This window comes from Chinchilla lanigera, unplaced genomic scaffold (genome assembly GCF_000276665.1).
Source record: "Chinchilla lanigera isolate Chin_1 unplaced genomic scaffold, ChiLan1.0 scaffold00101, whole genome shotgun sequence".
In the NCBI taxonomy this organism is placed as follows: Eukaryota; Metazoa; Chordata; class Mammalia; order Rodentia; family Chinchillidae; genus Chinchilla; species Chinchilla lanigera.
The window spans coordinates 7,723,951-7,734,009 of NW_004955502.1; the positions used below are offsets into that span (position 1 = coordinate 7,723,951).

At 39.6% G+C, this 10,059-nt stretch overlaps 2 pseudogenes; both read right to left on the reverse strand.

The window, feature by feature from the left end:
* Nucleotides 1–597: 597 nt before the first annotated feature.
* LOC102015866 lies at nucleotides 598–1,720 on the reverse strand (annotated as a pseudogene).
* Nucleotides 1,721–4,659: 2,939 nt separating this feature from the next.
* On the reverse strand, nucleotides 4,660–6,090 carry LOC102016174 (annotated as a pseudogene).
* Between the last annotated feature and the right edge of the window lie 3,969 nt (nucleotides 6,091–10,059).

Below are 10,059 nucleotides of genomic sequence, written 5' to 3' on the forward strand. Positions count from 1 at the left end.
GCTTGCCAGGCAGGCGCTTTGCCGCTGAGCTAAATCCCCAGCCCCTACAGTTCTATTTTTAGCTTTCTGAGGAACATGTGCACCATTTCCCATAACGTCTCTACTAAGTTACATTCCCACCAACGGTGAGCAAGGATGTCCTTCTCTCTGCATCCCCACCTGCCCTGGTTATCTTTTGCCTTTGTGATAATAGCCCTTCTAACTGGGCTGAGCTATCTCACTGTAGTTTTGGTTCACATGTCTTTGATGATTAATGGTACTGAATATTTTTTCATATACTTGGCCATTTGTATAACTTCTTCTGAGGATAATGCATTCAAATAATTTGTCCTTTAAAATCACACTATTTCTATTCTTTTTGCTGTTGAGTTTTTTCTGTTCTTTGTATGTGCTACATTTTAATCCCTTGACAGATGAATAGTTGGCATATATTCTCCCCCATTCTGTCTCTTCCCTGGTGTTTGTTAATTTGTTTTGTATATTGGTATTTTTAATGGAAAATTAAGAAAGTCCTTAATATAGAGATTATCCTTTACTTAGGCCCTTTGGCAGCTTCTATTTGGTAGGTAGGCAACGGGGACTTATCTTGTGAGAATATCATCTGAGGATCTTGCTAAGGTTAGAGAAGCCAGTACTAACACAGACAATCAGGACTTTTTTCCCACCCTTGAGTTCTTCACCACATGGCTTGGTTTCAGTTTTAAACATAATCTGGGAAAACCTCTTCAAATGCTGTAAAAATGCTATTGTGTAAGGAGAGACTGGTCCTACCAGGACTTTGGAAATGTCCTATTGTCCAAGGGAGCAGCAGAGCCAGACTTTGGTCTCTAGTTGGCTAAATCTAGAGTTGACTAAGTCTACAGTTGGCTAAGTCTCCACAGGTGGCTAAGTCTACACACCCACCCCTGTGGATCCTGCCAAGGTTTTCTGCCCCCACAGCTACTCCTTGGCCCTGGGAGGTTGGAGGCCAGTTCAGCACCAAAGGTATCATTGGTGGTCTCAGCAGCCAGTGACAACCAAGCCTGGAGACTTCGCAGAGTTGACTCCTTTTGTGTTGTCTGTGTAAATATAGATATTGGGTGTGAACATCTTGAGGACACTACTTGCAGAATCCACAATCTGATTTGCCTTCCAAGGTGACCCGCCATCTGTCTCATACTTTTGATTTTTCCTGAATCTGTGAGCTGAGTGGGCTTCAGGACCTTCCTGACAGGATGTGAGAAAAGTACATCACCTCCTCCAAGAGGCACTCCTCATCACACGAGCTTTAGCAGGAAGGATTCACCATCAATCCCAAACTGTTTCAATAGAGGACATGCTATTTCCTTAAGAATATCAGCAAAAGGGTCAACTTGATCACTAGTTACTCCTTGAAAAACTATTTTTGACAGGTGCTTCATGAATGAAGCCAGGCAAAGAAGACCCTGCAGGAAGTAACCAGTGCCACAAAGGACACTAGAGTTGCGTTCCACGGAAACACCCTGTGGGAGGCCAGCAGGATAACATAAGGTCGTTCCTTCTGGCTTATTTTAATTCAAGAACAGAGCATTATTCTGTTCAACAGCCTTATGAAGCTGGCTTCAAAATCTTGAAGGCCGGGGTAGTTAAATCTAGACAGAGCATTTTGGATTTTGACTGGACACCTGCTCAGGGTGGACAGGACCAGACACAGGCTCAAGTTGCACCCCATGTGGCTGAGGGAGAGCACGTGGATTGCCATGTGCGCACCTGCAGAAGAAGGGGCTGAGTGCTACCTCTTTGGAAGGGCCAGGTGTCGCAGCTCCAGACCAGAGGCAGTGGCAGCGTGGATGCTTCAGCCCCACGGACACCCCACCCTGCACCTGTCTCTTCACTGTCGATGCTTTCCTTGCCCTGCAGAAGCTTCTTAGTTTGTTCTAATGTCATTTGTTTATTTTTACCTTTGTTATCTGTGCTTTTAGGGTCTTTTTAAAAAATCATTGTGCATACTCAGGTTTGGAAATATTTCTTCTGTTGTTTTCTTTGAGTAGTTTCATAGTTTCAGGTCTGACATCTAGATCTTGGGTCTATTTTGAGTTGACTTTGGTACGTGGTGAAGTAGAAGTCTAGTTCTTTTTTCTTCATATGGATGCCCATTTTCCTCAAACCATTTATTAGAGAGACTCTCTTTTCTCCAATGTCTCTTTTTGGTATCTTTGTCAAAAGTCATCTGCCTGTAAATGTGTGGATTTATGTCTGCATTTCCTGTCATGCCGCATTGGTCCACGCTGTCAGATTTGAGCCCAGCACCATGCTGATTTCATTGCTATAGTTTCGTTGTATGATTGCAGGCCAGATATTATGATGTCTCTACCTTTGTTTTTTTGGCTTGCTTTGTTCTCAAATTTCTTGGCTATTTAACATCATTTGTAGCTCCACATTAATTTTAGGAATGCTTTTTCTTATCGCTGAAGACTGTCCCTAGCATTTTCATGGAGATGGCATCTAATCTACAGATTATTTTGGTTAGTAAGACATTTTAACAGTACTAATTCTTCCAGTTCATGAGCATGAATATCTCCCTATTGTATGTGTGTGTGTGTGTGTCCTCTTTGATTTATTAGTTTTTTGTGATTTTCCTTATAGAAAATCATTGATTGTTGGTTAATGTTATTCCTGATATTTTATTTTTACTTTGGGCCTATTGTAAATAGCATTGCTCCTCTTAGCTTATTTTTCAGCAATTTTCATATTGGTGTATTAAAATGCTTCTGATTTTTTGATGTTGATTTTATATACTTCAGCTTTGCTGAATTTGTTTGTTGGTTCTGTCAGGTTCTGGTGGAGTCTTTAGGATTTTTATATGTAAAATCATGTCATCTGCAAATAGGGATAATTTTAATTCTTCCTCTCCTATTTATATGATCTTTTAAAATTTGTCTTGCTTCCTTACTCTAGCTATAATTTCCAATACTATTTTAATTAAGAATAATGAAAGTTAACATCCTTGTCTTATTCTTGATGTAGAGAAAATTATTTCATCTTTTACTCATTCAGTATGCTGTTGGTTTGGAAAAGTTTTTCCCTCTCAATTTTTTGGAAATTTTGGTAAAAACTGGTATTCTTTTTAAATGTTTTAGAAAAGTCATTAGTGAAGCCATTCTGTTCTGGGCTTTTCTTTTTGGGAGACTCAAGTTGCATAGTTAGGTTAATCTGAAATCTCTCCTTTTTGATATAGGTATTTACTGCTATAAACTTTCCACTAGTATTGCTTTTGCTATATACCATAGATTTTGATATGCTGTTTCCATCTTTATGTGTGAGAAATTTTAAAATATTCTTTGATTTCTTTGTTGACCCATTGGACATTCATGAGCATGTTAATTTCCATGTATTTAGAAAAATTCTAAAGTTCCTCTTGCTGATCTCTATTTTCATTTCCTATTGTGGTCAGATATGTGATATGAATTTGATCTTTTAAATTTTGTTGAGACATGTTTTGTGACTTCAACGATCCATTCTGAAGAATGTTCTATATGTTAATAAGAAGAATGTGTGTTTTGTGGCAGTGAGATGGAATGTTGTGTAGGTGTCTGTGAGGTCCATTTAGTCTATAGATACTTGAAGTCTGATGTTTGTTTTTATTTTGGCCAGGATGACCTGCCTGTTGATGAAAATTGTCAAATCCCACAACTATGGTTGTAATAGGCTATATCTTTTCCTTTATTTTATTTTATTTTATTTTATATCCTTTCCTTTAGATCTACTAATAGTTGTTTAATGCTTTTGGTACATGTAGATTTACAATTATTATTTACTCTTGGTGAATTGATCCCTTTATTATTAAGTAATTAATTCTTTGTATCTTTTTACAATTCTTTATTTAACTCCCATTTTATCTAAGTATAGCTACTCCTGCTTTCTTTTGGTTTCCAATGTGTGATATATCTTTTTCCATCTTTTCAATTTCAGTCTGTGTATCTTTATTGGTAAAGTGAGTTTCTTTTCTTTAACAGTAAAAATTAGAATCAACTTTCCTTTTTTTTAGACAGAATAGGAAGAAAAAACTTTTAATTATTGAACTGGTCACTACTATTATTCATTTTATCTTAAAGATAGAAATATGTGAATCTACCTATGTTAAATAGAAAATATATGGATTTGGTCAGGCAGTATACAATGGAAATCAGGCACCCTGTGGTGAAACTTTATGACAGTCCCTGCACTTTATAGCTGTTCATCAGCTTGTAGTGAGAACTTAACATTGCAGGGCCCAGCAGAATCTTGAGCACCTTCATCAAACAATCAGTGGGAACCCATCATTTGTCAGCCATCAGACAGAGTTTCCAGTGGAAAAGGATTTTTCTCCACTGAGAAAAAGTGACCTTGCAATCCCATTTGCATTGCTAGGAGATGCAGTTTCTGGTTTGGGTGCCGGGGCTTTGGATGTGGAAGTGGTTCTTGCAGCCTCTGCTCACCTCCAGGCAGTGGTTCTCATAGACAAACACTCCAGATGGTGGGAAGAAGGGGTGATGACTGCTCTTCTCAGACAGGTCCCCAGTGCTAATATGTCTTACTTTTTCTTCCAGCAAGTTTTTATATAGTGACAAGGCCCAATCCCTTGGTTTGGGAACACAATGCTCCCAATAGAGTAGCATGCTAATGTCTCCCTACACAAGGCCTAGCAAGGTCTTCTTGGTGCTAGAAGTACTTGAGAAAATGATTTTTCTGCTTTTCCATCATGTTCAGTCTGGTTACAACTGAAGCTGATTGCTGTAAACTGAGATCTTCTGAAGTGTCCGCTGCATTATTTAAACTTTTCGAATTCTGTGCAACTGTTGCAGGGTTATACCCTCTGGCTGAAGGGCTGGGGGAATCTTTGGTGAATATTTAATGTCATAATCATTCCAACCATATTGCTTCTCTCAATTATGGGTGACAGCTGAGGTGTCCTGGATACTGGGGTAGAGACTGACATCTTTGTTTTTTATGTCATGTTCATGATTTTCTCTGGCACTTTATTGGCATTACAATATGTTTCTTATTACCAAGGCAGTTTGGAATTAAGTAAATATGCAGAGTATAAATCCAAAAGAAACAAAACTGTTGTAGTCAAGGTTTGCCAGGGAACATATTTAATACAGGACACATAATTTATAGGATTACTTTATAATGTTCACCCAAAAAGACAAATGCAGAGGAATCCAAGAGATCTGTCTGCATACTAGGGACCCAGAGAATCTAGCTGAGGAACTGGGTCCCACGCCAATGTCACAACTCCAGCTGGAAGCCTAGAGCCCATGACAATGTCTCATGCAAGTCTTTTTTCAAGGATCTGCACTGGGAAGGCCCAAAGTTCAGTGGTGGAAGCTAGAAAGTCTGTGCCGGCAGGATGAAGGATCTGTGTCAGCAGGCTGAGAGATCTGCACTGGAGCCAGGAAGCAACACTCAAGGTAAGGGCCAGTGCTCCCCTGAAGAGAACCACAGCCATCCTCAGTGACAGTGAGGGACCGAGCTCCTCCTCTGTTGAGAAGAGCTGAGTTCATGTCAGGAAAGCCAGTATGACAGGCTTCTCTAGGAGAATCAACAGCACACCCTCTTCCCCTCCAGTTCTGCTTTTATGCTGTTGACAATACTCAGGTAGGCCCTTCACACCCAGTACCACAGTGACTCAGTTCAGCTGAGTATTAGAAGTTGACCTTTAGTTAACCCATCACAAGAACTAAAAGTAATACTAGTGTGTGTAATCTTCAAAGCTACTGTTTGTCCATCAGAAAGTTGAAGAACCATTTTTCATCAGGAGAGCATCTTGCAACCAGCTGCAGTGAATTTCTAGACTTCATTCTGGTGAGAAGGAATGAGTTCTACATACTTAGTTCCTTTGTGCTTTAGTGCATGTCATCCTCCTTGACTTTTCCCTGCTGATCTTCAACTCAGCTTGTGATTTCACCTCAGACTCTAATCTATTCCTGTGTTCTCTTTGGTATCTTTTTAGAGTAGCATCCATATATTTTATATCAAGCCTGTTTTCTTCTGCAGCTCATAAGTAATCTCCATATGAAATTTTTTGAAATTTTCATCTAGGGTCTCATTGAGTTTCTTGTCAGTGCTTGAAATCTCTACAAGGACATTGTGGTTTCAGAGGATCCGTCAATGGTCAGCTACTTTCATTGCTTTCAGGTCTATGGTGAGGAAGAAGCATCATGGTGGAAAGATGTGGTAGAGCAAAATTGCTCACTTCATGACAACAGGAACCAGAGAGAGCTGACATGCTTCTTGTGGGCAGTACATCATTTGGTCCATTAGCAATCTTAATCTTTTAACAGGGGAATTTAATCCATTTTTCTTAAGGTTATTATGGATAAGTAAAGACATACTTTTGTTATTTGTTAAATTTTTAGGACTGTTCTATATGTCTTTTGTTTCTTCCTCTTGTTTGTCTTTGTGATTTGGTGATTTTCTGTACAGCTAGGATTTATTATGGAGACCACTATGAAGCAGCTCTGAGCAGGACTTAAATTAACCAGTTGGGCTTCCATGTTTACTTGTGAGTCTGTCCTAGGCCTAGCCCCCTTGTCTGGAGATGGGCAGCAGATTCATAGTAAATGAAACTCTGTGAGTCACTGGTCCTGACTGACTGAGGCCTGTAATGGCTGGTGAAGCAAAAGACAAGACAAGGCCACAGGTGAGGACACCTGGCTCCAACCTTAGTTACCTAGATAAAGACTGCAGTTGCAGGCATCTCACTCCTGGCTAGAGACCTTCCTAACATTATGTTAATTTAGGTTCTCCTAAATTAACATAATGTCTTACTGGGAGAAGTCCTTCAATGGACTCCCAAGGTCCTCCCAACGTCCTGCTCAGATTCCCCCGCTTTCTTCAGTATTCCACTTCTTTATGTGATAACCAAATGAATATGGACAGCCCAGAGAAGTTCTTTGTCTGAGCCCCCAGAGAATCTCAAATTCTGTTACAGGGTTTTGATCCTCCTGGAGCCTAAAATCATACCACTTAACTCTTGCTGTACACTCATTTGGGAGATTGCAGGCCTGATCAGTCTGCAGTAACTAAAGGATAATATATTAACACATTAAGTTTAGTTCTTTTCCCTTTCTTTTTGTGTATCTGTTCCACCAGTTTGTATTTTCATGATGGAAGTCACCATTCCTTTGTTTGTAGCACAGGACACTTTTAAGCATTTCTTGTAAGATCAGTCTGCTGGTAGTGAATACACTCCATTTCTTGTCTCTGAAAGGCCTTATTTCTCCTTCATTTCTGAAGAATACCTTTGCTGAGAATAGTTCTCTTGGCCAGCAGTTTTTCCTTTTCAGATCTGAAATAAATCACCTCATTCTGTCCTAGCATTTAAAGTCTTTGTTGAGAAAAGTGCTGATAGTCTAACAAGAACATTTTTCTGTTTTTAGGAGTCTATGTCTTAGACTTTTGACAGTTTAACTATAATATACATCAAAGAAAACCTTTTAGATTGGATCTATTAGAGATCCTCTGAACAACCTGGAACCACAAGTCTGTATCTTTCCCAAAATTTGGAAAGTTTTCAGCTATTATTTTATTGAATGGGCTTTGTATGCCTCTTCTCTTTTTTTCTTCTCAAATATCCATAATGTAAACAATTACAGTATTAAGATACAGTCCAATAAGTCTCATAGATTTTTGTTGTTCTATCTGTTGTTTTTGGTTCTTTTCTGACTGTCCTCAAGCTCAGAAATATTTTTCTGCTCCCTAATTTACTCTGTTGTTGATGTTTGCATCTGTATTTGTGAATTTCAATCATTGATTTGTTTCGTGCCAAGGTATCTGATTGGTTCTTTGTATAATCTCTATCTTTTTGGTGAATTTCCCATTCAGTTTATTCATTGTTTTCCTAATTTTCATCTGTATTCTCTTAAAGTTTCATTAAAATTATTATTTTGAGTTCTTTTTCAGAAAATTCATCATTCTTTTCTTTGGGGTATGTTGTTAAAGAGTTATTGTGTCAGAGCGTCACCTTGTTTTTTTGTGCTTCTTGTATCCCTACCTTGAAATCTGGCAAATCAGTTGCCTCTGTCAACTGAGAAAGTAGCTTTTGTAGTAAAGTATTTCCCCTGGGATGGGTACCAAGATGTCAGTTGGGTAGGTAACACTGGCTTTGGTTCTGAGTGGCCACAGTCGTGTGCTGTCCATGTAGCTTCTTCAGCTATAACAAGCATGAACATTACCTGCAGGTGCCTCAGTGGCCTAGGCTGCAGGGGCTTTGAGCCCTTTTTAGGCCTGATGGGTTCGCTGATAGCCTGGATATGGTGTGTCAGCTGCAGGTGCAGAGCATCTGTCCGTCTCTAAGGACTAAACAGGTGGGAGCTACCCTGGCAAGCCGAGGTAGGTTCAGGGTAATTGTCTGAGAGTGGAGGCAGAGTGCTTGCTGTCAGAGAGTTGCACTGGGGTAACACCCTCAGAAGGGTGCCTCCCAGAGTCTGAGGTCGATACAGGTGCCTCTGCTGGCCTTTAGAGGGCCAACCTGCTCAAGATAGACTTCTGAGTAGCTCCCCTGGACCAAGAGCAGGTAGACACAGCTGCCTGACTGCTGCTGGGTGATAAGAGGGGCAGCAAGGACATGTGACTCTTTCCTGGAACCTCCATGGGCCAACCTCATCTGGATGGGATGCCTGGATGCTCCTCAGGGCTACAGAAGGATATGTAAGACCATCCAGTTGCTTCTGGGGGACCACAGTGGGCTAAGCCAGTAAGGGCTGGCTGCCTGGACGTTTTGTGGGATTGAGGATAGGCCACCCATCTGCTTTAAAACCTTTTGGCAAAGTCAGCCAAGCTGCTGGGGTGCCTGGCCAGCTGCTTCACAGGATCTCAGGTGTGTGGAGGCCTCAAGGAACTAGGATGAGGGAGGCCACAACGTAGACTGGGGTCTTTCCCCATGCAGTGAAGCAGTGTGGATGCCCTGGCAGCACTCCACACTGGGATCCAGTCCTGTGAGAGCTGTGCGCTCCTTCCATAGCCACATTCAGTTATCCACGGCATGGCTGGGGAGAGCTGGGCCTCCTGCCTGCCTTTTCCCATCACATGGAGTCTGACTTGGTCAGGGTTGGCCTGGAGAGAGACGAGACTGTAGAGACTATGTCTGGAAGTGGTTTTTGTTTTAGCTAGAGGACTAATTAGCTGTGTCTCCCACTTGAAGCTAAAAATTGAGCAAAGTAGGGAAAATACTTTTTTAAAAATTGAAACAAATTACAAAATAGAACTATGCAGCACACCTTTCAAAATATTTGAACTTCAAAACAATAAAACTGGAAGGCAGCAGAAATAAAAGCAAACATAAAATAAAGGAATTATGAAAATGAACAACAAAATCAGTTTTGCTGTTTTTGGTTAAGATAAATGTAAATAAATTAAAATCTTGTATACAAGGCTTTCACATTGGCTCAGAATACCAAATATATGTAAATGCCATTTCCAGAAGACACACTTGAAAATATATATATCACATAAACACTGTAGGAGTAAAATGAAATAAGATAAAGTGAAAACAATATGAGATAAAATAGAATTCCACAAGAGCTATAAATATTAAAAGGGTTCAAGAGGTAAAAAGAACATGATATGTTAGAATTTTTAAAATGTAAATCATGTAAAGTTCCAATTTAATAAATATTTTATACTCTAGAGAAAATATATAATTGTCAAACATGGCAGGTTTACAAAAAAGTCCAATGCATAGAAATTGCTCAGACCATGTTCTCTGATTAGAACTAGAAAAATCATTAATTAATAATAAAATATTGAGCAACAATAGAAAAAATAGTCATTCTTAGAGATCTGAAGCCACTCAAGTGAATTTTGCATCAAAATAGAAATTGCCACTATGACTTTATGTTACTTAGAAAATGAATATAATGAGAATTTCTGAACATTACAGTTTATAAGACCATGTGGCAAATGAGCAACAAGTTAATATATTTTTAGAGAATTAAAAGGAACTTGCACTCCATAGCACTATAAATATTAGAAATCCAGAATGATTAAATCACCATTCTTCTGACTGTCATAGCAGTTACCTGAGAAGACTTGACCTACCTTTGTGAGCTTTCCCTC